The sequence below is a fragment of the Bos grunniens genome, chromosome 19 (assembly GCF_055505025.1).
Source record: "Bos grunniens cultivar Pamir isolate PY7600 chromosome 19, Bosgru_T2T1.0, whole genome shotgun sequence".
Taxonomy (NCBI): domain Eukaryota; kingdom Metazoa; phylum Chordata; class Mammalia; order Artiodactyla; family Bovidae; genus Bos; species Bos grunniens.
Genome location: NC_141183.1, coordinates 33,812,177 through 33,838,677, shown reverse-complemented (window position 1 = coordinate 33,838,677; position 26,501 = coordinate 33,812,177). Strand labels below are relative to the sequence as shown.

Below are 26,501 nucleotides of genomic sequence, written 5' to 3'. Positions count from 1 at the left end.
CTTATTTCACTTAGCTTGCTGTCATCAAGGTTCATCCATGTTGTGACAAATGGCAGGATTGCCTTCTTTTTCAAGGCTAATATCCTATTGTGTGTATAGTATAAAACACATTTTCTTTATCCATTTATCCACTGATGTACATCTAGGTTGTTTGTACATCTTGGCTACTGTGAATAATATTGCAATGAACAGGTGAGTATAAATACCTCTTTGAGGTCCTGACTTCAATTCTTTTGAACAGATACCCAGAAATGGGATTGCTGGATCATATGGTAGTTCTATTTTTAATTTTTTGAGGAACCTCCATACCATTTTCCATAGCAGCTGCACCATTTGTGAATATATGATATGTTATCTTAAGTTACTTAAGTAACTGTCTCATTGCAGTATGGACACCATGTGTACCATTACCACTTCTCAAGAAATACCTATGCCAGTAGTTATAACTTTATAGGCATTTAACTTTTGATAAGAAAGGAACTTGAATATCAGAAAGGAACTTGGAAATTGGGAAGATCTTGCCCTTTGATTTTTAAAAAATATATATGATTTTTTTTTTCTATCAAAGGTAGTTACCACTAGCTTTTCCTTTTTCCTTCCCAATTCAATACTTTAAGTTTATTACTTTTGGGCTTCATTTAAATGTCCACTTAAACTAATTTAAATGTAATACATGGCCCTTGACACTCTGCTACTTTCTGTCAAAATGGGCTATTGAAAATGCAGCCTTTCAAGGGGAAAGGTTTCTGCCCACAGAGTGGGGTTGTATCATCACTCTGTGAAACAACAGTGACTCAGAAGCTCAGACCTGTAGGCAACTGACATGTTGAGGTCAAAAAAGTTACAAATGTGTTCCTGTTAATGGAAAAGTGTGAGGGTGTCTGGTGATTGGAGATCAAGTAAAATATGGAGGGAGGAGTTAAGACAGTGGGCTGCGAAGCTGCAGGGAGGAGGCTGTGGGGGTTGAGGACCAGTATAAGTTTTGGAGGACACTGGTGATGGGAGAGCAGGGCTCAGCCAGTGGAGAGAGGAGGAGAAGGAAGCAGACAGGATGAAATTAGAAAGAGTGAAATAAGATGAGAGGTGGCCCCTGGAATACGAGAAGAGGGCATCATGATACTGTGGAAGGAGGGATGGAAGGAGAGCAGAGAAACCGAGGATGGCAGGACAGGTAGATGGGGGGAGGGCAGTGAAATTGGTTTCCAGTAAACCCACCAGCATCCTATCTGCCTATAGAACTATGGCCTTGAAATAGCTCCCATGGAATGCTAGAATATCTAGAAAGGTAATTGGATGCAGAGCATCTGTCAGTTTACTGAGCTTCGGGAAAGGCAAGAGCTTGGTTTCCTGACTTGTGAATACACATTTACTCCACTAAGAAAAATTCAGGGACTCTACCTCATCCAAAGCAAAGTGAGTCCATTTTTTTTTTTTTTTTGATCAGCTTAAAAAAATCTTTTCACTTGTCAAAAGTTCCAAAAGTAGTACATAAGAATATTGGTATTATATATTTTGCTAGCAACTAGTAATAGTTATATCAGGCAACAATCTTAATAGAAATGAGCATGTCTTATGCAGAGATTTCTTCTTTATTCATCAGTCCATCAAAATAAAAGAGTTTAGGCAAAGAATTAAAATCTCCCAGCTGAAATGTTCTCACTGTTACTGTCCTGAAAGAATGAAATAAGTTCATATGCAGGAGAGATGCCTCCATTTAAGAAATGAACTGTGTCTGCTAGTAAGGAAAGAATACTGCCTGCCCTGCGTCTTCTGAGGCTTTATGCTGCCCAGGCACATCCAGAGCCTGGAGTGCTAACTAGATTGTTACCCTTGGGTGGCTCATGTTCAACTCGATGAAAGACGACTTGTGTTGAAAGACATGCCACCTTCATCTGAAACTCGTAAATTTGAGCTGGGACACATTTCTCACATAGCAACCTTGAAATAAACAGGGTGGCTGCTCACCCAGAAAAAAGTTTTCATATGCTGAGGGGGCTGGATTAGATGATCTTTCTGATCTTGATACAATTCTAGTCCTCTGTAGCCCATTCTTCTGCCTTTTAAATATGCCTATGGTCAGGGGTGGAGAAGGCAATGGCACCCCACTCCAATACTTTTACCTAGAAAATCCCATGGACGGAGGAATGCTGCAGTCCATGGGGTCGCTAGAGTCGGACACGACTGAGCAACTTCACTTTCACTTTTCACTTTCATGCATTGCAGAAGCAAATGGCAACCCACTCCAGTGTTCTTGCCTGGAGAATCCCAGGGACGGGAAGCCTGGTGGGCTGCCATCTATGGGGTCGCACAGAGTCGGACACGACTGAAGCGACTTAGCAGCAGCATGGTGAGGGGTTCTCAACTTGTGCTGCTGGTGGTATACACTGAGGCAGTGTCTCTAAGAGGGCAACTTGGGAGTATCTATCAACACTTGAAATGCACAAATCCTTTAGCCAAGCAGTTCTGCTTCTAGAAATTTAAATTTTACCCTTAGTCATACTGGTGCACCAGTATATATGCTGAAGACTTGTTGTAGCAGTTTTGTAACAGGAAAGAAAAAAACAAGATGGAAAAGGCCTGTATATCCATCACTGGGAGATTGAATGACTATGTCATGAATACACATTCAGTGAAATACTACTAATCTGTCTAATCAGTATTAGAAAAAGTATGAGATAAATTTACATGTGTTCTTACCTCTGTTAAGGCATATATTTTTGTCTTTTCCCCCTCCAACACTTACAACAGTACCCAGAACATAAATAGGTACTTGTAATTATTGTAAGTGACTAAAAGAATAATGAATGGGTTTTTAAATGAGTTTAAAAATACCTATTATAAATGCCCAAAGAGCACTCTGTAGTTCCCAGGCCATTTCATAACTGGATCCTTGGTCTTTTCCAGTTGTAATTGTAGGAGGTATAAATATTTTACACTACTCTATCCTTGAAGAGTAGTTTGTTTTGTTTAGTAGTGATTAGGCTTCATCCCAAATTCCAGTGACACCCCCTGGGGCTGTAGACTGTGAAAGAACCACTGAAGAGCCACACAAACACGGTTCACCATTCAGAGCACTCACAGACGAGATGCTTACAGCCACAGGTGGCTTAACTATGCTTGAAAACTGAATAGAAAACAGATTGCCAGCTGTTCCATTTAAAAACATTTTCCTTGATTCCATGTTAGTTTTAACACAAACTCAGCAAAGCTCACTCCTTAAATGAGACAAAATATTTCAAAAGAATGTGTGTTTGCAATGAACATGAAGTTTCCTGTCAAAGAGTTTAAAGTGTTAAAAAGAACCTTCAGGCCCCAGCTGGAGTCACTCATGCAAAGTCCCACCAAGACTGATTACCTAACCTCACTGCAGTTTCAGCCAGGAGTAGAATTTTATTTTATTTTATTTTTTTTTTGAGAGGAGTAGAATTTTAAACCAGGCAGACTGGAAATTTCTAGTCAACACCAGTGAGCTAGTCTGCTGGAGAAGACCCCCTGTCCTCCCCTAAAGGCACATGACCTTGCCTGAGATAATCCACTCCTTTAATCTCTCTGTCTGTCCTTCCTTCTGCCTATAAAAGCTTTCCATTTTGTACAACTCCTAGACCACTCTTCTGTTTGTTGGGTAGGATGCTCCCTTATCAGGACTCTTGAATAAAGCCAATGGGATCTTTAAATTTACTTGGTTGAATTTTTTTTTTTTTTTTTTTTACTAAAGATATATACTTAGTGAAAAGAAAATAAAAGTGTTCTTTTCTTGAATAATAATGTAAGAAACTTTTAAGTCCTACCATGAACCTATTTGTTACTATACTTTGAAAGGTTGGAGAGCATGATTTCCTTCCCTTTTGCTATTTCATTTCTTTACCTCATGTTTATTTTTATTTTTCTACTCTGTGCATTTCAACAAAACACCTGGGGATATACTCTTACAGGAATTTGAAATTTATAGGGCCACATTCCCAAGTCCTTTGTAGAAGAAATCATAAAGCCAAATAAATACAGCCACACCTGTTGGTTAAAGATACATGTTACAGGAAATAGAGCTGTCACTCATTTTCCTTTGCGTGTTTGTGAGAATATTTAAGGACTTGTTTCAAAAGAACTGCTGAAAATGTAGAAACCTAGCATCATCATAAAACTTGCTGAGATGCTGGGTCCTGGATTTACAAATACACTCCCTCAGCACCCTCGTTGCACTGGATAAGCCAAGCCTTGGCAGCCTGTCATGGCCACTGAAATCGGTATGACTCTTGTATAGTCTGACTTAGAAACTTAGAAGAGTATAGCTTTGGATTGGCAGCTCTAGGACCTTAAGGACCACGATATTGCCCTCCACACCTTCTTATTTGGGGAGACAGAATTGAAGGAGATGAATGACGTCACTGCTTACTATGAGCTAGATCCTGCCTGCATCCCTGCACCTTTCTAATGGACTAACTGAGGAATGTGAAGAAATGTGTTGGAAATTTGGACTCCTCGTATAAGTGGAGCCTAAGGCCGCTTTGTCAGTTTATTCTATGGCAACAGTTCTCCCCACTTCCCCACCCCCACTTTTTAATGCCTTTAAAACATCCAACAGATTTTAGTTTTCCACCTCATATTCCTTTCCTGTCCCAGGATCCTGTGCGGCACACCGCATTTCACTGAGCTGTTCATGAGCCTTTAGGCTCTTCTTGGCTGTGACGTTTTCTCAGACGTCACTTGCTTTTGATGACCTTGACGGTTTTGAGGAGCACTGCTCTGGTGTTTTTTAGGATGGTCCTCTAATGTCTGATGTTTTCTCATGACTAGGTGGGCTTTGGGTTGGGGATTATTATCCCAGAGGTAGAATACATTTTCTGATAACACTGACTTTGACTACATATTGGTAGTATTGGCCAGGTTCTCCACTCTGAACTCTTCTTTCCCCTGCCTGTACTGTGTTCTTTGGTTGGCTCCTGTGTCCCTTTGACGTAATTCCCATTATTGTGTGTGTGTGGAGGGGTGGGAGGGTATTGGTTTCATCACTTCCTTACTTTCTAGCACCATGAGATGCTCCAGGCTCATTCTATATTTCCCTCCCAATTTTTCATTAAGCTATTTCTCCAATAAATCCTCTTTCCTTTTATTGGAGAATGCTTTTGGAAACAAGTATCTAGGTTTAAGGTGTGTTTGTTGCTCCTGGGGTCTTTTAGGCCTTTGCTGACAGCAAAGAAATACATGTGTATCTACTAATCTGTGTACATACACATTTATGTAACTATCTATCTATTAAGCTAAACATGAGTTCATCCTGATGAGCTTTAATCTAGTACCACAGGGCTCATTCCAGCCTCCTTCCTTTGCCTATATGTAAACTCTCAGTCCAACAGGAGACACTTGGCTCCCAGTACTGGCCATTTACTTCATTGTTCAGCTTCAGTATACATGTATAGAAGCATCAGAATTATCATCCTGTACCCCAGTCCATTCTAAAGGAGATCGGTCCTGGGTGTTCATTGGAAGGAATGATGCTAAAGCTGAAACTCCAATACTTTGGCCACCTCATGCAAAGAGTTGACTCGTTGGAAAAGACTCTGATGCTGGGAGGGATTGGGGGCAGGAGGAGAAGGGGACGACAGAGGATGAGATGGCTGGATGGCATCACTGACTCGATGGACATGAATCTGAGTGAACTCCGGGAGTTGGTGACAGGGAAGCCTGGCGTGCTGCGATTCATGGGGTTGCAAAGAGTCGGGCACGACTGAGCGACTGAACTGAACTGACCCCCATGAAACAATTGTATCAACTAGAGCACCATGCTCATGCTGAGTCCCTTTTGCTTTTGGTCTTGTAGACCTATTTCCAAATTACTTAGGTCAGCACTTTTTAGCCTGACTCCCTTCAATAAAGTGGTTTCATACATTTGTAATATAGTTACAGTCTCTTAGAGTCTGCCTTCCTTACTGGGATCCCCTGACCTCCTAAATTTTTTTTCCCCCCAAATTGCTTACATCAAAGTTCACTCTTCATGCTATAAATTCTATGGGTTCTGACAAATGCACAGTGTCCAACAAGTAGAGTATCATGAAGCATAGTTTCAGTGCATGTCAGACAGAGAAAGAAAATACTGCATGATATCACTTACATGCGGAATCTAAAAACCACAACAAAGTAGTAAATGTAAGAAAAGAGAAGCAGACTCATGGATATGGAGAACAAACTAGTGGTTGCCAGTGAGGAGTCAGCCTGGCATAGGGTGGCGGAGTGGGAGGCACAAGCTATTGGGTATAAAACAGGCTTCTAAGGATGTATTATGCAGCACAGGGAGTGGAGCCAATGTTTTGTAGTAACCGTAAATAAAAATGAAAACTTTTGAAGTAAAACCTTAAAAGAAAAGTATATAACAGATCCAGGAAAATGAAACAGTTGTTTCACTGGCCTAAATATCCCCTGTGATTCACCTGTTCATGACACTCCCTTTCCCTGAGCTCCTTGCAGCCGCTGATCTTTTTACTGTTTCTACAATTTTGCCTTTGATAGAATTCTATATACATAATTGGAATCACACAGCGTGTAGTCTTTTTAAAGTTTTTTTTCACATAGTCATATGCACGTACGTTTCCTTCATGTCTTTGTGGTTTGGTAGCTCTCTGTTTTTATCATTCAGTATTCACTCCACACAGTTTGTTTATCCATTCACTTATTGAAAGACAATTTGACTGCTTCCAGTTTTTGACGACTTCATATAGTTGTTAATACACATTCACATGCAGGCTTTTGTGTGGAGATAATTTTTCACATCAATTAGGTAAATCAATTTCATTTTGACATGAAACTCACAGAGAAATGTGAATGTTTTTAATTTAACAACGATAGGAAAGGAGAAGCCACTTTCCAGTGGTTTATGACTCTTTTTCTTTCTAAGTTCTTAAAGTGGCCATGTGATCAACATTTATCCTGTTCTTCTAACCACCATCACCTTGAGTTTTAACTAAACACAGTTGTACTAAGACATTCCACAAGTGGATAGGACTGAGTAGTTTTGGTAGTATCTATTTGAGTATGAGTACCTCAATTATAACTGACGTAATGATGGACGAATTTGGTTCTTTCCTAGCTACCCCACCCCCTAAGCAAAATCTGCCTGATACAAGAAGCCTCAAATGAGAAAATTCTCCAATAGAAATGCAATAACCTATTCTGGGTTCCAGTCAAAGGGGTGGGAGGGTCTGAGTTCTGCTGACATTTCAAGCTCACCTTTGTCCATGTTCCCTTTCCCTGTAGTCTCCTGGGTAGTGTTTTCATCATACTAGCTCCCAGGGTTTTCTCTCATAATAGGCTCCCTGTTGTGACTGGGGAGAAAGAGTTATAGTTCTTAACCCTCACTGAACTGTGATGTTGGCCTGATGCAGGGAGACCTCTCCATGCTCAAAGCCAGGAGCCATGGGCAACAGGATACCGAGAGTTCAAGAAGAAAGTCGTCATAAGGAAACCCAAAGATAAGTGTTTCCAAACTGGGGAGGAGGGGGCTGCATCGTTCTCTTCTGGGACTCCTGCTCACTGTTACAGCTGGTGGTCTGCTGTGGTAATGGGAGGAGCTGTTGTGGAGAGTGGCCTGTGCAGTGGCGAGCTGGGTCGCAGCCTCTGCAAGCCTCCTCCTTCAGTGTGCTCGAGACGTCCCTCGCCTGTTCTCAGGATAGTCGGCAGTGTCATATTGCAAGAGAAGTTTCCCAAAATTCTGGGTGTCAGACTGATCTATATACTACCTTGGGACCCTACAGAGGTGTAAGGAAAAGCTGGAGTTTCTTTCAGTTCTACTCTGAAATCTTTCATTCCATATCTCTATCAGGTTATGATTTGTATTCCACGTTTATAAGCACAGTTTGCTAAATTGCCTTCTTTTTCATATATATGTTTATACTGGTGTTTCAAAGCCTCTTTAACAATTCATTTCATGTACATATTTGGCAATGTCAACATCCTTGTTCTGTAAGAAATTGTGGCTGGCCCTATCTACAGATTAAATAAGATCTTATTTAAATATCTAAAAGCAGAAGATCACCTTCTAACTTACCAACAGTGACACCACTGAACTCTTTAGATAACTGTTAGTAATATGAAGCATATCGTACATGTAAAGGCATGTACAAGGTATATGCATAGTTTAAATAAAAATCAGTTTTATTCACTTTGAGGTTGTGGCCTTTCCTGATGTGGAAAGACCCCATGCATGTCACCTTGGGTCTGCAGAGATTTTCTGACTTCCAGCAGCAGGATTGGAACCTGCTTCTACTCATTCTTGATCCAGTGGGCTGTCACTGTTCAGCTATACAATGCTATTATATTTTCTTTTTCTCTTTCGGTTTTACTGAGATACAGTTGACATGCACAGCATAGTGGATTGACTTACACAGGCCATGAAATGGTTACCACAGTAAGTTTAGTGAACATCCATCATCTCATGTAGATACAAAAAAGAAAAAGAAAACAAACTTTTTCCTTGTGATGAGAACTCTTAAATTTACTCTCCTGACAACTTTCATATATAACACACTGCAGGGTTGATTATTTTTATCACGTTGTGTGTTACATCCCTCCTACGTACCTATTTTATAACTGCAACTTGTGTCTTTTGACGGCCTTCATCCAACTCCCTCTCCCCCTGCCTCAGTAACCACAAGACTGATCTCTTTCTCTATGGGGAGTTTGTCTTAAAAAGCATATATTTGACATTAATTCTGAACAAGAACCATCCTTCAAGTCAAAGTAGGTGCCTAATGATTATTATCTACAGCCATTCTCTATTACTTTTCACTTGATATAAAAGTTCACGTGTTTTGGACCCTCAGAGGAGCAAAGACCCCAAAAGTTTGATCTCATTGCATAATGAAGGTAGTGAGTGGATAGAAATAGTTTCTGAATTCTAGAAATGATGACCACATGGCTTTCAGACAGTGACAGATTCTAACAAAGTGCAACTTAGATTCCTCTGTACTCTGGTGCTACTCAAAAGTGGTCCACAGACCAGTAGCATCCACATCACCTGGAAGCTTGTTGGACATGCTGTGGCCCTGCTGAATCAGCATCTGCATTTAGCAAGACCCCCAGGTGATCCTCACGTACCATAAAGCATGCTTCCTAGTCCAGTGTCCAGGATGCATAGTCAGACATTCACCTAATTCACATTTAGGGCACAGAAGATGATTCCCCAAATTCTAGAGTCTCACGAGGAAGTAAGAATGGGGTTTTTTAGAATGACTTTATCTCCTAACATGTTGTTTCTTATATACACACATTAATGTATATCTTAGAGTGAGTAGTCAGTCTCTATGTCTTTGTCATCCTTCTACTTGGCCGCCTGAAGCCGTCCTGAGATACATACCTAAGAGTGGGAGCCAGTCTTGTCTCTGCAGGGCTCAGGACTAGAGAGAGAGCCTATGAAATTGCAGCTTACATCAAATAAGCTGGAGTCAGCTTCATTCAGTGTCATTGTTAAATGACAGTTTTGAGGATGTGGAGATAAAATGAGGAAATCAGTTGAGTCAGCAGGGCAAGACTCAAAGATGAAATGCTCTACAGTGTGACTGAGAGTAAGCATCTCTAAAATTAATTCTCATGTCTGAATTTTTGGTTGTCAATCATATATCAAACCCCGAGCTGTAAGTCATGAGTTTCATGGGTTTGTTAGCAGATTGACTTGTTTGAAGTAACGCTTGAAAGACATTTCAAGCATCTTAAACTTTGATCTCCCTATTCCAGGGTTTCTCAAGCTGTGCCCTGTTGATGTGATCATTCTTTGCTGTGGGGGCAGACCTGTCTTTGTGCATAGTATGTTTAGTAGCATCCCTGGTCTTTCCTCTATGAGACACCAATAGCATCTCCCCTCCTGAGGTGTGACACAACCAGAAATGTCCCCAAGGGGGAGCAAAATTGCCCCCAGTTGAGAACCACCACCATATGCGAAAGTGAGTATTCACGAGAAAGGTAATGTCTGTTCCTTGGGAATTCTGCCTAGGTCATGACCACAGTATATACCAGTGAAGCTTCTGCCTGGTGCCTCTGCAGCCATTAGAATCTGGAGATCCTGGGAGACAGCTGTAAACCAGGTAGGGCATTGTTTGGATATGCAGAACCATCAATTCTCAAGAACAGAATGGTGACTCTTTCCGAAAAAGCCTCACAGCCATGGTGACCCTTGGTCTTGTCTTCCTTGACCATAACCCTGGACTCCCGGTGACCCTATAATTTCTTAGTCAGTTCAGGCTGCTCTAACAAAATAACAAAATTGTCCCCAATTCTTAGATTCTACATCCAGTGCAAATATCCTCTTTGAAAAAGCTTTAGGAATGGCTGGTAATAACAATAGCCCCTAAAATGACCTCTGAGACTTTGCCCTTCTTAAGACAGATCAGCCTTGGTCACTGCAATTCACATAAGTGCTGACTCAGGGGGAGTTTCTTCTCTTGTCTTCTCCCCAGCCCTGACTGTCTTCTTAGATGTTAGCTGGGTCACAAAGATCATCCCTCTAGTCCTTTTGCTCCTCTTGAGACCCCTCCGGTTCTTCCACATTCACAGTTACTCGCTACTTCATTTACCCGCCTGCTGCTTTTTCTCCCTGCCTGCTATTTGCCCAAGACTCATCTCGGTTTTCATTTGTCCAACTTCTCTCCTTTGAGATCCCACTCCCACCTCTTCCCAAGATGCTTGTGTGAAAGGACACTCTGAGAACATCACTGACCTGTCCTCCCATCCTGGAGAGAGCCTTCTGTGCCCCCTCTGTGAATATTGACTTCGTCGTCCTCTTCCTGGAGCTCTGTGCCTCGAAGAGGGGACCGCTCCCGACAGCATCTCTTTCAGCCTCACCGCACTTATCCATCTGACTGAACTGTGGCTTTTATCATTTGTGTGAAAATAGGGGGAAATTATATCACTCTAATGGATAGTTTGTACAATTGACTCTCTCATTTTTTGATGATTCTACATTTGCTAGTTTGCCTGGTTGCTAAAATTAATTGGTACCCCACTCCCAAAATAAGTGCTCAGGAACTTTTGTGGCTGGGACGGATTGGGGGCAGGAGGAGAAGGGGACGACAGAGGATGAGATGGCTGGATGGCATCACTGACTCGATGGACGTGAGTCTGAGTGAACTCCGGGGGTTGGTGATGGACAGGGAGGCCTGGCGTGCTGCGATTCATGGGGTCGCAAAGAGTCAGACACGACTGAGAGACTGAACTGAACTGAACTGTGGATAATGCTTAGGGTGGTGAAAACTTTGAGTCACCAAAGTTGGACATTCTCAGCTGAGGGAGAGCAGGGTGACACTCTGCCTTCTCACTGAAAGTATCTTCTCAGGGTCTATTTGGTGTCACCTTTTTTTGGTAACTTTTTTTTTTTTTTTTTTTTGCATTTTTATGACTGTGTTGGTGATCTTGCTGTTTAAAATGGCCCTCAAGCATAATGATACCATCCTGTTTCATGTTCCAAAGCACAAAAATGCTATGATGTGCCTTATGGAGGAAATAACGTGTTAGATAAGCTTCTTTCAGCCATCAGTGATAGTGTTATTAACTGTGGTTTCAAGGTCAATGGATCAACCACATGTATTAGACAAGTTGTCTTTAAGCAGAAACACACAAAACATTGCTTATTGATTGATTGATGAAAATATTGTGACCAAAAGTTAGCAGGAACAGAACCTTGTATTCCCCCTAGGAGCAATCAGCCAGTATTCACTAACTTAGTGTTCACAGCAGCAGTTTCATAGCATGTGACAACCACGAATAACAAGGCTCATGTGTACATCGGTGTGTATATGTGTGTATGAGCGCTCACTTGAAGGATATGCAGACCACTACTAGCACTGATTGCTTCAGAGACGAAACCAGGCAGCTGGGGAACAGCAGGGAGGAGACTTCTTACTATAATACCTTTGTGTTTTGTGCCATATAATTAATACCCATCAACAAACTAAATTAAAACAGTTTAAAAGCAAATAATGAAGACAATACAGTTTAATCATTTTCTCTTCCATTTTAGGGAAGCAAAGCAGCTCCCACCAAAACTCCAGTCACTCAGACTCCCTCCCTGGTCTTCTAGGCCCTGCAGAAGCCGCCCCCATGCTCTGCCTCCCCAGCTGTGCTTCTCACCACCCCCTTCATGAGCATCTCAGGCCATCCATCTGGTCTGCTCATTGCTCAGCACGTTGGCGACTCTGCCATCGCTCACTCCATACTTGCCATCAGAAACACTTTTGTCCCCTCTCCCTAGCAACACCTTGCTTTTCCTTCAAAGTCTTTGGCAATTTTCCTGATTGCCCCACCCAAGGAGGTCTTTCTCTTCCTTGTTGCAACCCCTTACAGAAGTCCATGGCCCAGGAGTTTTCCCTAGTTTGGTGATTTTAAAGTCTGGTCCCCAGACCAGCAGCATTAGCATCACCTGAAACATCTTAGAATTGCAACTTCTAGGGCCCCACCCCAGACTCACTGACATAGAAACTCTGGGGCAGGGCTCAGCAATCGTGTTTTAAACCCTCCAAATGATTCTGATGTATATAGTAAGGTGTGAGAACCACTGTTCTTGAAAATTCACGGGAAAGAAACACAAATAAACAAAGGAAAGTCAGTAAACAAATGAAAAAGCACTCAATCTCACAATTAGGGAAGTAGAAATGAAAACAACAAGGAGATATACTTTTTATCTTTCAGATTGGTAAAAATTTTAAAGATTGATTAAAATCTCATGTAGCAGTAGGAGCCAGGAAACAGATACTTGCATATCCCACTAGAAGCATAAACCAATATAACATATTTGGGAGAGGGGGTTGGTAGTTGAACTTATAATTTAAAAAATGCACATCTCATGACCAAGCAATTCCTCTTCTCAACTTCTCTGCTAGAGAAACACTTGATTCAGTGCATAGATAGACACACAAAGACATTCATAGTGCTGCTGTTGGCAATGGGAGGAAGCTGGAAAGCGCCTAAATGTTTCAGTAGAGAAGTGCCCAAGCACCCTAGTACAGCCACTGAGAAGTATTATGCAGTAGGTGAAAAGGATGGGGTGGCTGTTTATGTACACACGTGGGATTTACCCTGAGACATTGCGGAATGCAAAGGCAAGTTGTAGAAATATATATAAAATATGGCACCATTCAAGTTAGAAAAGACACACCCAAATGCTCTAAATTTTCTCTGAGTGTGTAATTATGAAAGTGCATAGAAAAGCAGAACAATTATTACCTCTGTAGGGGGCAGAAGTAAGGAAGACAGATCTGGAACAGAATTTTAAAAAGACTTCCAATTTAGCTATAATTTTAAAATTTCTTAGAAGATTTGTGTATGCAAGTATTTCTTGACCAATAAACAATTTTCAGTAGCAAAAAAAAAAACCTTTGGAAATAATATACTAATTTGATGGTTCTTAATCATTTTTTGGTCATGACTTCTGAGATTTTAATGAAGACTTTCCCCCTACATTCCACAAAGTTATAGAAGTTTTAGTTTCATTTCAGGGAATTTCTAGATACTCCAAAGCCCACCCCTAGAGCTCTCAGGCTTTCTGGACCCTGGGCTGAGAGTTTCTGGCCTGCATGAGGATCCTTCTTTGCTTTTTGCTCTGGGCTCCATGACCCTCTTTGGCATCCGTGTCCCAGAGGAGTCATAACGTCTGACAGCTATGTTTATGAGTGTCAGCAACTCTTCTTCGACAGATTAAATTTCCCCAGAAGGTAGATTTTCGCTGACATCTTAATACTTGGAAAGGAGCGGGTGATCCTTGAGGAGTGAGTGAATATAGCATATGGGTTGTTGAGCCACAAACAGAAGCTGATCTGTGTCAAGGAAGCTTCAAGCGCCCTGCATCTGATCTTGGAATTCATCGGGTTCTTTTTTTAAGTTCTGCCACGTCATTCTCTCATCACATGCACACGGACCCTTTTATAGTGTTTTCCACTTGGCTGTAAAAATAGATTTTGGTTTTTGCTTTTATATTTTTAAAGAAGAAAAGGTGAAGAAAAGGGCTGACTGTTAGCCCTTCAGCTGACCACCATTTTCAGCCCTAAAATTTTAATCAAATTTTCTTTCCACTGTTTCAAAATGGTTGCTGAAGGAAGGCTTTTATTTGCCCCTTTTTTAGTGTCCTTTACGAAGAAGGTGCTGGGAACCCACTCCAGTACTCTTGCCTGGAAACTCCCATGGACGGAGGAGCCTGGTAGGCTGCAGTCCATGGGATCGCTAAGAGTCGGATACGACTGAGTGACTTCCCTTTCACTTTCCACTTTCATGCATTGGAGAAGGAAATGGCAACCCACTCCAGTGTTCTTGCCTTGAGAATCCCAGGGACAGAGAAGCCTGATGGGCTGCCGTCTATGGGGTCGCACAGAGTCAGACACGACTGAAGCGACTTAGCAGTAGCAGCAGCAGTGTCCTTTAACTTCTATGCAGAGTACATCATGAGAAACGCTGGGCTGGAAGAAGCACAAGCTGGAATCAAGATTGCCGGGAGAGATATCAATAACCTCAGATATGCAGATGACACCATCCTTATGGCAGAAAGTGAAGAGGAACTAAAAAACCTCTTGATGAAAATGAAAGAGGAGACTGAAAAAGTTGGCTTAAAGCTCAACATTCAGAAAACTAAGGTCATGGCATCTTGTCCCATCACTTCATGGGAAATAGATGGGGAATCAGTGGAAACAGTGTCAGACTTTATTTTTTTGGGCTCCAAAATCACTGCAGGTGGTGATTGCAGCCATGAAATTAAAAGACGCTTACTCCTTGGAAGGAAAGTTATGACCAACCTAGATAGCATATTGAAAAGCAGAGACATTACTTTGCCAACAAAGGTCCGTCTAGTCAAGGCTATGGTTTTTCCAGTAGTCATGTATGGATGTGAGAGTTGGATTGTGAAGAAAGCTGAGCGCCGAAGAATTGATGCTTTTGAACTGTGGTGTTGGAGAAGACTCTTGGAGATCCAACCAGTCCATTCTAAAGGAGATCAGTCCTGGGTGTTCATTGGAAGGAATGATGCTAAAGCTGAAACTCCAATACTTTGGCCACCTCATGCAAAGAGTTGACTCATTGGAAAAGACTCTGATGCTGGAAGGGATTGGGGGCAGGAGGAAAAGGGGACGACAGAGGATGAGATGGCTGGATGGCATCACTGATTCGATGGACGTGGATTTGAGTGAACTCTGGGAGTTGGTGATGGATGGGGAGGCCTGGCGTGCTGCAATTCATGGGGTCACAAAGGGTCAGACACGACTGAGCGACTGAACTGAACTGAAACTGTGTTAAGTGACGGAGTCAGTTCTCGGAAAAATAAGCTCCCTGGTAACCTACTTCTTGTTCTGTCCAGCAGTTGCCAGTAAATTTCTGGTCCGTATGTGCCGAGCCTGAATCTAAATATGCCATGCATACCTTTGCCGTGCGTGCCTTGCACACAGGCTCTCTGGGGAAGCACTTGGAACCTTCTCTCTGTGCCCTGCCCCAGTCCCCACACCATGACAGGTTTAGGGGAGCCCTGGAGAAGCTGGCTGTGGCTGGATTTATTCATCCTTTCCCTAACTTCTCTTTGATTTACTTGTATCCTAAGTAGAAAACGAGAGGTCCACACACTGTATAGTATTTTCCAGGAAATGTGGATGGGCATTCCTTTAAAACAACAAGAGCAACAACTGTGCACTCTGTTCATTAGGAATGCAGCTGAGTATCCTTGAGTGCTTTTTCCTCTTGGGGAATATTTTCTGCAGGTGGCATGGAAGCCTTTCCATAGGCTGCTCTAACCTGTCTTCTCAGGCTGACTGCTTGCTTCCATGAACTCTTGGGTCCAGCCACACTTTAAAAAACCTTTCCTGCTTCTGAGTTTCTGCTTGTGCCCTTCTGACCCTCCATCATATGGCCTCTGAAACAGTTTTATTCATCATGACTCAGATTCCCATCTGAGTTTCTCAGAGAGAACCCAGATGAGCATCCTCATTCTCCCTTGAGTGTTTATAGAACTTCTCTCTTCCACTCACAGAGGACTTCTCTGTGGAACATTTGTTGTAGCTGCTGCTCAACAAACACGCATTGTTTGGTAAGATGCTCAGGAGGGTTTCCTGTGAGGAAAGAGCATCTGAGTTGAAATCTGTGTCTTCAAAAGTACCAGCCATGCAAGAATCAGAGAAAGAGTATTAGGTCCAAGAACAGTAGGTGCAGAGGCCTTGAGGCAGGAAGGAGCTTAGCATGTGGGTGATCAAAGGTTTCCTTTTTAAAAAGACTTTTTATACAAGGACTGTAACCCCTTACAGCCTCTAGCATGAAGTAAGGCTGCTAGACTGTCATCTCCATGAGGGTAGATTCCAACTCTGTCTCACTTTTCGTGACCAGGACAGCGATTGGTTCATACCAGACACTCAGACAGATGGAGGGATGGATGACTGCTCATTGAGTAACTGAACGACTTCTCTCTGGCCTGATGACAGTTTTGCATCAAAGCCAGAATGGACCAAAGGACTCCTTGCCTTCCTAAATGTGGGTCCGTGCTGAGCAAGCCCCTTCAGCTCTCTGTCTAGGTGGTTCAGCTCACCATGCATTCAGTGAAATAAGAACAGGGCACTTACTTCCTTTTTGGAGGGACATTGTCCACATGAGTGAGATCTCATCTACCAAATGTTTGGAACTTTTGGAAGCTGCTCAATAAATTCAGACAATTCCTACAGCATGGCTCAGCCAGCGGGCAGCCAGAAGCCATCGTATGTGAGGTTTCACCCCAACAGCGTGGGAAGCCACTGTGATGGTCCCTGCGCTCACCGCTGTAGGATTCCAAAGCCTCGCACCTCTGTTAAGCTTTTGGAATGTGGACAAAGCATTCCATCATGTTAGCGGGGCACTCGCTTCCATGGTGCTCGGCTTATTGTTGTGGTCATTCCAGGGCTTCTGTCTGGCCTTTGTCTTGCATTCTCTCATGGAGAAGCCTCTGCTACAATCACTCAGAGTAATCCCTAGTGCAGTGGTGCTTTTAGTGAATTGAGGAGGCCGTCCATTCACAGAAGCAGCTCTGCAGTAAAGTCAGTTTTCAGGAGCATCAGGTCTAATAAAGAATTATAATCAAGAGCTTTGTTAAATAATGAGCCTCCCTACTAATACCTTCCCTCTCAAACAACAGTAACAAGCGCAATAGTTAAAACTCCCGGCCTGCGTCAGCATTCGGGATAAGCATCAGGCATATAAACTACTTTAGACATCTTTGAAATGGCTAAGTGTAATTTATCCTTTTGGTGCTCTACTTTTCAGTATTGTTTCAGGGTTATAAAATAGTAGAAATAGTGGAAGTGGTGGTCACACGTTCAGGTAGGGGAGTGGGTGAAGCACTTAGATGCTCTTTCTCCAGTGATACCAAGACATGCCAGTTCACCCCACCAAGGGGTCAAATGTTCTCTAAACAGCAAAAGGAAGTGCTGGTGGAGTGATAGTTTTTAGAAAGAATTCTCAGCGCATTCCTATTTGCAAAGCCGCCCTATTGCTATTACCACTGCCGTGGCAATCCAGACTTGAGTGCAAGTACAGAGACCAAATAGGAACTGTCCTGTGGTTCGCGAGCTGAGCTAAACTTGTGGTTCAGCTTCGTTTTTGCGCAGCAACAAATGACCTGGGCCGTTTTTCAGCACACACCTAGCTGTTTTCACTATTCGACTTGAAATGTCAGGTCCAGCACTGACCTGGTGCAGTAGTCAGGGTCACACATTGCATGTATGCTGCTGGTGATGGTTTATTCACTAAGTCACGTCCAACTCTTGCAGCCCTGTGGATTGTAGCCTGCCAGGCTCCTCTGTCCACAGGATTTCCTGTACTAATGTATAACTGGTAAGGGTGGGAAGAAGAGACAGGATGCGACGGCAGGGTCCATGCCTCCTGGCCTAGCCTGCTTTACCATCTCCCGATTACTGTCTCAGAGGGCATTGCCTGAGATGCAGTTTGGGCTTAGACACGTGGTAGCACTGGATCTAATCATATGACCCTTTTTGCAAATTGAATTGGGGCATCAGTTTGGCAGCTGAATTCCCCCAGTGTTCCCTGGTGCACATGTCATAGCTCCAAAGCATTGGCCAGCCTCTAACATTAGAGGGCCTCTACCTCCCAGGACTCACAGTCCAGATGCTGCCAGGCAAGACCACCAGTGTGCCCAGGGTAACCATGCTCTGGGTCTCTCTAAGTAGAGCCCAGTTTGGAATGAACTGGAAAGACTCTCTTAGCAGCAGGAGGGCACATCATGAAAGACTATTATTTGTCCCACAGTTATAATAAAACTTGTTTCTAGCTGGTTTCTATTTATTTCCAGAAGAAGCAATTTTCCCTCTTTCTCAAGAGGTCCCAGGAAGGAATGTTTGACTCTTAATAGTCAACAGATAAGGAAAGTCTCCTTGAATCCTTCTGGATGAAAATCTTCCAATTAGACCCTTACGCATCATCAAACAAACTCAGTTTTAAGGGCATGTTTTCCACCTGTTAGGACTAGTTTTCTAGTCCTAAATAAAATTCATGACTAGGAGACTGAGGGTTTACTCGATGGACTATTTTAGCTTTTGCCTTTAGTTCTTTTGGGATTTGCATCATGTTAATATGACTCTAAACCAAAAACTGTGAGCCTTAGAGCCTGCAACTGCAAACCAAACCCTAGGCTAACAATTCTCTCCAAAGTCCTAATTATATTTCCAATTAAATCCACTTTATGCCTTCACTCATACAAAATACTCTGAGAGTCCAATGTAATTAGGTACTATAGTACTAGTATTTATTCACCATAAAGATGAGTGAGATAAAGCAAGAGAGAACAACCATCGCCTCTGCTGAGTCTGGTGGGAAAGACGGACGTGGACACAAATGATAACGAGCAATATGCCAGGGGCTAGATTCATGGGTCTGACACAGTGCGGTGGGGAGAGGAAGAGTCATTCTTGCGGGACTAGGGGAGGTTTTGCTGAGACAAGGACAGAATTGGAATTTGTTCTTGGCCGGGGGCTTCGCCAGACAGACTCAAGAAAGCGCATTCCCATTGGGGAAACCACATGGGTGGGATCTGCAATGTTGGAGCTTCAGGAGGACTTGATGTGTCTGTGAGGCAGGAAGAAAACGCAGAAGTATCTGGAGACATACTAGAGACAAGGGACAAAGGGCCTTCACTTAGAACAGTTCTGGACACTGTGACACATAAGCAACTAAAGTCCAAAGGGCTCTACCATGCAGCCTTTTATTATTGTTATTTATGTAATTTTTTTGCCATGCTGGGTCTTCAGCGCTTCACATTGGCTTTCTCTAGTTGCAGTAAGCGGGGGCTGCTCATCGCAGTGACGTCTCTTGTCGCAGAGCACGGGCTGTAGGACGTGGGGTCAGTAGTTTCAGCACATGGGCTTAGTTGCCCCACAGCATGTGGAATCTTCCTGGACCAGCGACCGAACCCAGGTCCCCTGCACTGGCAGGCAGATTCTCAACCTCTGGACCACTAGGGAAGTCCCTCCCACACAGTCTACCAATAATATTATTACATTATTTGTAAAATAGGGGTAAGAGTAGCTACCTTCTTAACTGGAAACATAAGGAGCAAGTAAGAGAATATATGTGATGTGGTCAATCAATGCTGATTGCTAACTATTTACAAATGTTGAATTCGCGTTAAACCAAGACTAATGCTAACATTTTGTGGGAAACCTATGATTGATGATATAGGCCAGGTCTCCTTGGTCAGGTCAGTGCAGAAGTCCGGAGTTGGGTAGATCAGTTGAGGTCAGGTAACCCCACCACTTGATTTCTGAGAACAGCCCCGATGGGATTTACAGCTTCGGCCCCATCCCTTGGCCAAGTTTGCAGTGTGGGGAGGACATTGAGAAGCTCATTCTGTCCTCAGATTTCTTTCCATGTGGGGATCAAGGAGGGGAGCCCAAGCCTTGAATCATGAAGATGTCCTAGCCTCTCCTTATGTAAGATGATAATGTCAAGGGTGCCTGGCACCAGCAAGGGAATGTTTCCTCCCTCCAAGGCTCCTCATCCCCACATGATGACTAGGTGCCTGCTGATATTAGACCTTGCAGACTGCCTTGAAAGCCCTTGTTTCTCTCCCCCTTTTTCTTTAATAGCTGTATAGCAGAGTGGGTTGTGTTTATGCCTCCTGGCAGTGATTATTACCTTAAGCAAATTTTTAGTAGACTTTTTTTTTCTTTTGATCTATCTTATGATCACAGCAAATTGGGCAGAAAGCACAGAGAACGCCCATTCACTTCTTCTCCCTGAAACACACAAGAGCCCCGCCCCCCCCATCAACATCCCCCATTGGAAGGCACAGTTGTGACCGTCAGTGGATCAACAATGACAAGTCATTATCATCCACATTCCATACTTTACTTTAGTCTTCACTCTTGGTGTTATACCGTCTGTAGGAATTGCTGACTTTATATGAGAAACTGTCCCCAGGAAAGCCTGTTCAAATAATTTAGTGTGAGGCTTGTGATGCTAACTTATTTTCAAATAACCTGATTTGAAGGAAAGCATTGAAGGTGGAGTAGAAGGAGAAAAGAGAGAAAGATAGACATGATGGGAGGAAGGAAAGAAAGAAGAGCGAGGACATCCACTCACCCAGGCGGGTCCCACCCCCAATCTCAGAAGCTCATCACCAAGAGAGGTTAATGATTACTCTTGCCTAAAATGCCCATGCTTTACTCCTGTTTCCTAAGTCTTTTTCTGCCGTCTCACAATGTCTCCGGGCCTTCCTCTTCCTGGAAGGAGAATTCTGCCTTTGAATCTTTCCTTGAAGCTTTTCACACACATCCTCCAGGCCTCTGAGATGAGGCCCCCAAAATGTGAAAGAGGAAAGTTTTATTTTGAAATAAAAGGCTCAGAAACAGATTGAGGCAGTTCTAGAGATTTTTTTTTTCAGCACCTAAGATAGCTTATTTTAATTGCTCTTGGAAAGTTCTTCTGAGGAAAGCTAAGTCAGCCTCTTGGGCTGACAGATGAAACCTTCTGAGAAGTTGGCTGCCCCCAGAGCCCTGGGCAATGCTGAGACGTCCTTCCAAACAGGGACCCAAACAGCTGAAGGGCTCCAGTTACCCAAGACGTGAGTGACATGGACACTTGGGCAGTTGGAGAAAAGGAAGGAGTGGGCAAGGGAGCTGGAGGAGGAAAGGTCAGAGGAGAAAGAAGGGCAGTGACAAGAGGGAGGGGGCAGTGAGGAGGAGGAAGGCAGGGCTGGCTGAGCCATGGCTGTCCCTCAGTCTGAGGAGATCGAACTGCCCCTGACCACACCCCCACTGGACTTTGGGGACAGGGTGGTGCCCTGCTGTGAGCCTCAGGGTGTGATTGGCTGTTTACCAACCCTGCTCAGGCCGGAAGTAGAAACCCCTCTGGCCTTCATCATTAAAGTCCCCTCACGCCAAACAACCACGGTACATGAAGCTGGCCGTCCTGGACCCAGCAAGCAGAGTTTGTGCTGAACCTTTGATTCAGGATTTAAAGATGTTATTGAGTTTTTTCCGAACAGTGCATTAAAGTGCACACCCATTTAAATGTGTTGATTTTACCCCATTTCTGCTCTTTTGCACTTTCTGTATTTTTCTACAATGATTGTGGATAGCACTGATAGTGATAAAGATAAATGATTGCCATTATAAACACTGAATTGGCTTGAAAAAATTCACAAAGTAATTTGTAAAATTTTATAGAGAAATCAAAAATTTAACCTTGGTTAATGTGTGAGATGGAATTGAAACAAGGGCTGGGAGTTGCCAACTTTTTAAACCATGTCTATATTGTTTGACCTGGTAAAAACCAGTGTGTATTAGTTTTATCATTTATTTTAAGGTAAACTCAAACACTTTTTTATTTTTGTCATTTGAAAAAAAATTTGTTGAACGGTATTTTCTTGGCTCTTTAGCAAATCCTTTCTGCCAATTTTGCATGCTTTGGACCACCTGACAAAAATTGAATTTGGCGTTTGTCCCCTATATGAGTCATAGAGGCCTTTCTGTCACAAGCAGATGTTCACTGTATGAATTCATATGTGTGCATTAATTCAGAGCTTCAATAACTTTATTTCAACTATGAAGTTTCAAACTGACGGAATAGTCTGGAAAATAATTTAACAAATATTCTTGACCCACCATTTAGATTTAACAAATGTTATTTTTCCATGCTTGCTTCACATCCTTAAAAAAAAATAATAAAATACTACAGTTATTTATCCTCTGCTTTCATCTCAGCAGCATCTGTTTCCCTGAAGTTGGTGTGTATCTTCCTCTCCAGTGTTTTACACTTTTATTTTATGTGTGTATTCTCAAACACTATGCACTATTATTTCATATTTTAAAAGTGAAATTGCTCAGTCATGTTCGACTCTTTGTGACCCCATGGACTGTAAGTGCATAGAATTCTCCAGGCCAGAATAATGGAGTGGGTAGCCTTTCCCTTCTCCAGGGGATCTTCTCAACCCAGGAATCGAACCCAGGTCTCTCATATTGCAGGCAGATTCTTTACCAGCTGAGCCACCAGGGAAGCCCAAGAATACTGGAGTGGGTAACCTATCCCTTTTCCAGCAGATCTTCCCAACCCAGGAATCTAACTGGGGTCTCCTGCATTGCAGGCAGATTCTTTACCAGCTGAACTACCAGGGAAACCCTATTTTAAAACTAAACCCAAATATTTTGGTGAAAGTGAAAGTGAAGTCACTCAGTCGTGTCCGACTCTTTGCGACCCCATGGACTGTAGCCTACCAGGCTCCTCCGTCCATGGAATTTTCCAGGCAAGAATATTGGAGTGGGCTGCCATTTCCTTCTCCAGAGGATCTTCCCAACCCAGGAATTGAACCCGGGTCTCCTGCATTGCAGGCAGACGCTTTACCATCTGAGCCACCAGGGAAGCCCTAATATTTTGGTGCTGCTTACATAATTACTTTTTGATGTTTTTCATCAACTTTTTTTTTGAGATTTGTCCAAGTAAATATATGTAGCTCTGGTTCATTCATTTTCATTGCTGAATAGCTATTCTATTGTAACTTATTTATCCATTCTCTTATTGATTCAAGACATTTCTGATTTTTTCCATTGTAAAAAATGCTGCATTGGACATCTTGTCTGTGTCTTCTTGTACACTTGAGTCAGAGTACATTCCTGGGTTGTCTGAGCAGTGGAACTGATGGGTCACTGAAACACCTTTCAAAATTTAAGAAGAGAGAAATGTGCATGGTTTTAGGTTTTCTTCTGGAAGTTTGGTTTTAATAATAATTCTGGGTCATTTCATTTCATCTAAGGATAAATTCTTCACTTCCATTCTCTACTTCTTTCCCAAAGTTTAAAACTGGGAAACCTCTTAATCAAAGCCCAGATTATGAACAATCTATCATTCAGAACTCAAAGAACTGGAAATTCCCTGGTGGCCCAGTGGCTTTAGGACTCTGTGTTTTCACTGCCCAGGCCCAAGTACAATCCCTGGTCGGGGAACTAAGATCCCACAAAGCCACATGGTCAAAAAAAAAGAGAATTAACTCAGCCTGAAGCTAAAGTGGAAACTGGCCAATAAGTTACTTTTTCTTTCTTTTCTCTCCAAATATTGCACAGCAATTTGAAACATTAAACAAGATGCCAAGATCAATGAGCTTATTCAAAAAAGAAAATAGGTTTTGGTAACTAGGATGATGGATTTAGAATCCCGAATGGTTCTGAACCAGGCTGAAGGACGGCCCCATGCTGTTCCCTGATGGGGGTCCCATAATGGCATTTTCCCCTCCTTCTAGATCAATTTCAGCATGTGGGCATCAGCAGATTCTGGGTGATGGATAGGCAGCTTCATTTTAATAGCCTGTTGGTTCCAAGTGACCTATGGCCTTTCCAGAAGAGGGAAGATAAACCCTGCTGCCACTGCCCTGTTCCCACCTCACGCCAACCCTGGGATCCATCACGCCTCTCAGTCTGAGTGCCCCCAAAGCTGACAGGCCTCTGACAGGCCAGCGGCTGCCTGGTACCTGCGCTCACCTGAGCTTTCAGCCCCTCCCCGCGTGAGCACCTGCCCTGAGGTGTGCAGCACCTGTTCCCAACCTTCCTGAGACTTCTCGGTGCTGCAGGCACCTCAGCCCATGCGCCCCAAAGAGTGCCGCAGGCACTAGCTATGACACAACGTGGCCTCTGGTGGCCTAGGGCTAAATCTGTTGCATTTTATTAGTTACTAATTTCCAGGCATATTTCACAAATTTTATTGCTGAAGACAAGGCTAAAAGGCTAAAATAAGCATTTAAGTTAAAAAAAAAGTTTTAAAGAAAAATATTAAGTACATAAAAGTGGGAGTGTCTGTGACACATGCTTTGAAGAGCACGTGCAGGTAACTAGATTTAGGAAACATCGCCTGAGCCAAAGCAGTCTGGGGTAAGGACTCCAAGTCACTGGATTTCCATGCATTTCACTCACATGTGGATTGGTTTGGGCCTGTCGTTTTGATTCTCTGTTTGCTGCTGCTGCTGCTAAGTCGCTTCAGTCGTGTCCAACTCTGTGCGACCCCATAGACAGCAGCCCACTAGGCTCCCCTGTCCCTGGGATTCTCCAGGCAAGAACACTGGAGTGGGTTGCTATTGCCTTCTCCAATGCATGAAAGTGAAAAGTGAAAGTGAAGTTGCTCAGTCATGCCCAACTCTTAGCGACCCCATGGACTGCAACCATTTTCCGGGCAAGAGTACTGGAGCGGGTTGCCATTGCCTTCTCCGGATTCTCTGTTTACCAACCTGGAAAATATGGGGGTTGGACTAATCAGTGATTCTTAGCCCCGTCTTTACCTTTGAATCTCCTGGGCAGTGTTTGAGTACTGATCCTCCCATCCTCTCCAGACCCACTCAGTTAACATCTCTAGCTCAGTGTGGTTTAGAAGCTTCTCCAGGTAGTTATAGGCAGGCGAGACTGAGACTCACTAGACACAGCGATGTCTGAGGTTCCTCCCAGGTCTAAGGTTAATTGATTTTCTGATCCCGCAGACAGAAAATGAATGCAAAGTAAGTGCCAATGCAGTAACAGCAGAGGAGGCTCGTTGTCCCCTCAGGCTCAGCCCCTCAGGTGTAATCTTTAACCGCTGCCCAGGCCTGGGGCGACGCTGAAGGCAGGGGCCACGTCCTTTCTCTTGGTTTCACCAGTTCCTAGGACAGCAGTTGATGTGGAGTAGTTAATAGATATTGGATGAAAGAATGAAAAATTGAAGTTCAGGAACATAGGTTTATCGGGGCATCTAGGATTAATCATGTGATCAGAGGTGAGTAGACAGATACACAGGAGAGGGTTTTTTTGTACCATGATTCCAGTTTATCAGTTTTTCAAGGGATCTCTCCTGGGTCCAAGAAGTGGAGCCAGTCTTTGTCCCCGGTGGTCTCTTCCTGGTGAATGGGATCAGAAGGATACTTGGTGACCACACAGAAAAGGTGGACCTTCTGTATGTGCTATTTCTATACAGTTCTGGTGATCCCATAACCTGGCCTCCATTTCTTTAAGGCTGTTTTTACGTAAAGGGTCAAAAATCGACCAGCCAGAATCAGAGTCCCTGTTGGACTTCCTAGTGACACGATGATAGATTTTCCTCCTCCAGTTTCCCTTTGTGAATATTCACACAGACCCTCACCCCGCCATTTACACTTGTTACCACAACACTGCCTCCTGAGTGTCGGGTTGTTTTGGGTTGAGTTGGGCTGCTTGCTCACAGCATACTTGGGACAAGCGCTTTAATCTCCGCAGTAAGTCGCTCAGATCACCCTGCAAGATGGGTTACTTCTGGAAAGCCATCCTGGAGACAGCTAATCCTGTCCTTCTTGCAGGCTTGACTTACGGAGATGGCATCTGCTGATCTCGCTTTCTGAGAGCAGTCTTATTTTGAGTACTGCAGTGCTTCGTCCACCTTCTACAATTACTGCGACTAAAAATACTTCAGAGGGTGAAGAATCTTCAAGGGGACTTTGCAACCTGGCCTGTCCTCCTTGTATCTTGATGCCATATTTCAAGGCAGTATCCTTGTTGCTGTGCTAAGCTGCGTATTACCCGCTAGACCAATATTTCAGGTGATGGTTGATTGTAGGCCAGCCTTTATGCTGACCTTTCTGATCTTTTTGCCTTTTCCCTACAAATGCATCCAAGACTCATGTTGCTGTTATTCTCCTGAACCCAGTACAACCACCATTTTGACTCAATGTGCAGAATTAGCGGCCTTCCCTGTGCCTCATGCCAAGGCTTCATTTTCTCACATAGATGTGAGTGTCCACCCATGGGTATCAGCCATGATAACCCTTCAGGCCCCTGCCCTTTCCCACCAACAATAGTATAATTTGGGATATTCCAGAGAAACCTAAAACCAGAAGAACAGAGATGTATTTGTGTTGCATAAGTGCTATGATATTCTAGAGAAAATTATGAAACATACTGCTACAAGTCCAAACTGAACTCTGAGTGCTCCACATTCCTGTTTGCCATTGATTCTGTTACTGAAGGGAACGTGAATCTACTCTCCCGATGTGTAGCAAAGCCAATCTACTGATACCAGTTTGTGCTGAA

General features: G+C 43.2%; 1 long non-coding RNA gene across 2 annotated transcripts in view; it reads left to right on the top strand.

The window, feature by feature from the left end:
• LOC147352027 (uncharacterized) overlaps nt 1–26,501 on the top strand; it is a 204,790-nt gene that overhangs the window by 165,835 nt on the left and 12,454 nt on the right. The window contains exons 5-6 of one of the 2 annotated variants that reach the window (XR_015147882.1): nt 9,977–10,067; nt 10,638–10,773. The exons of the other annotated variant lie outside the window; for it this stretch is intronic. This is a non-coding gene — a long non-coding RNA (uncharacterized LOC147352027). Of the gene's footprint in view, nt 1–9,976; nt 10,068–10,637; nt 10,774–26,501 lie in introns of those variants that run through there. 2 annotated transcript variants of the gene reach the window in all.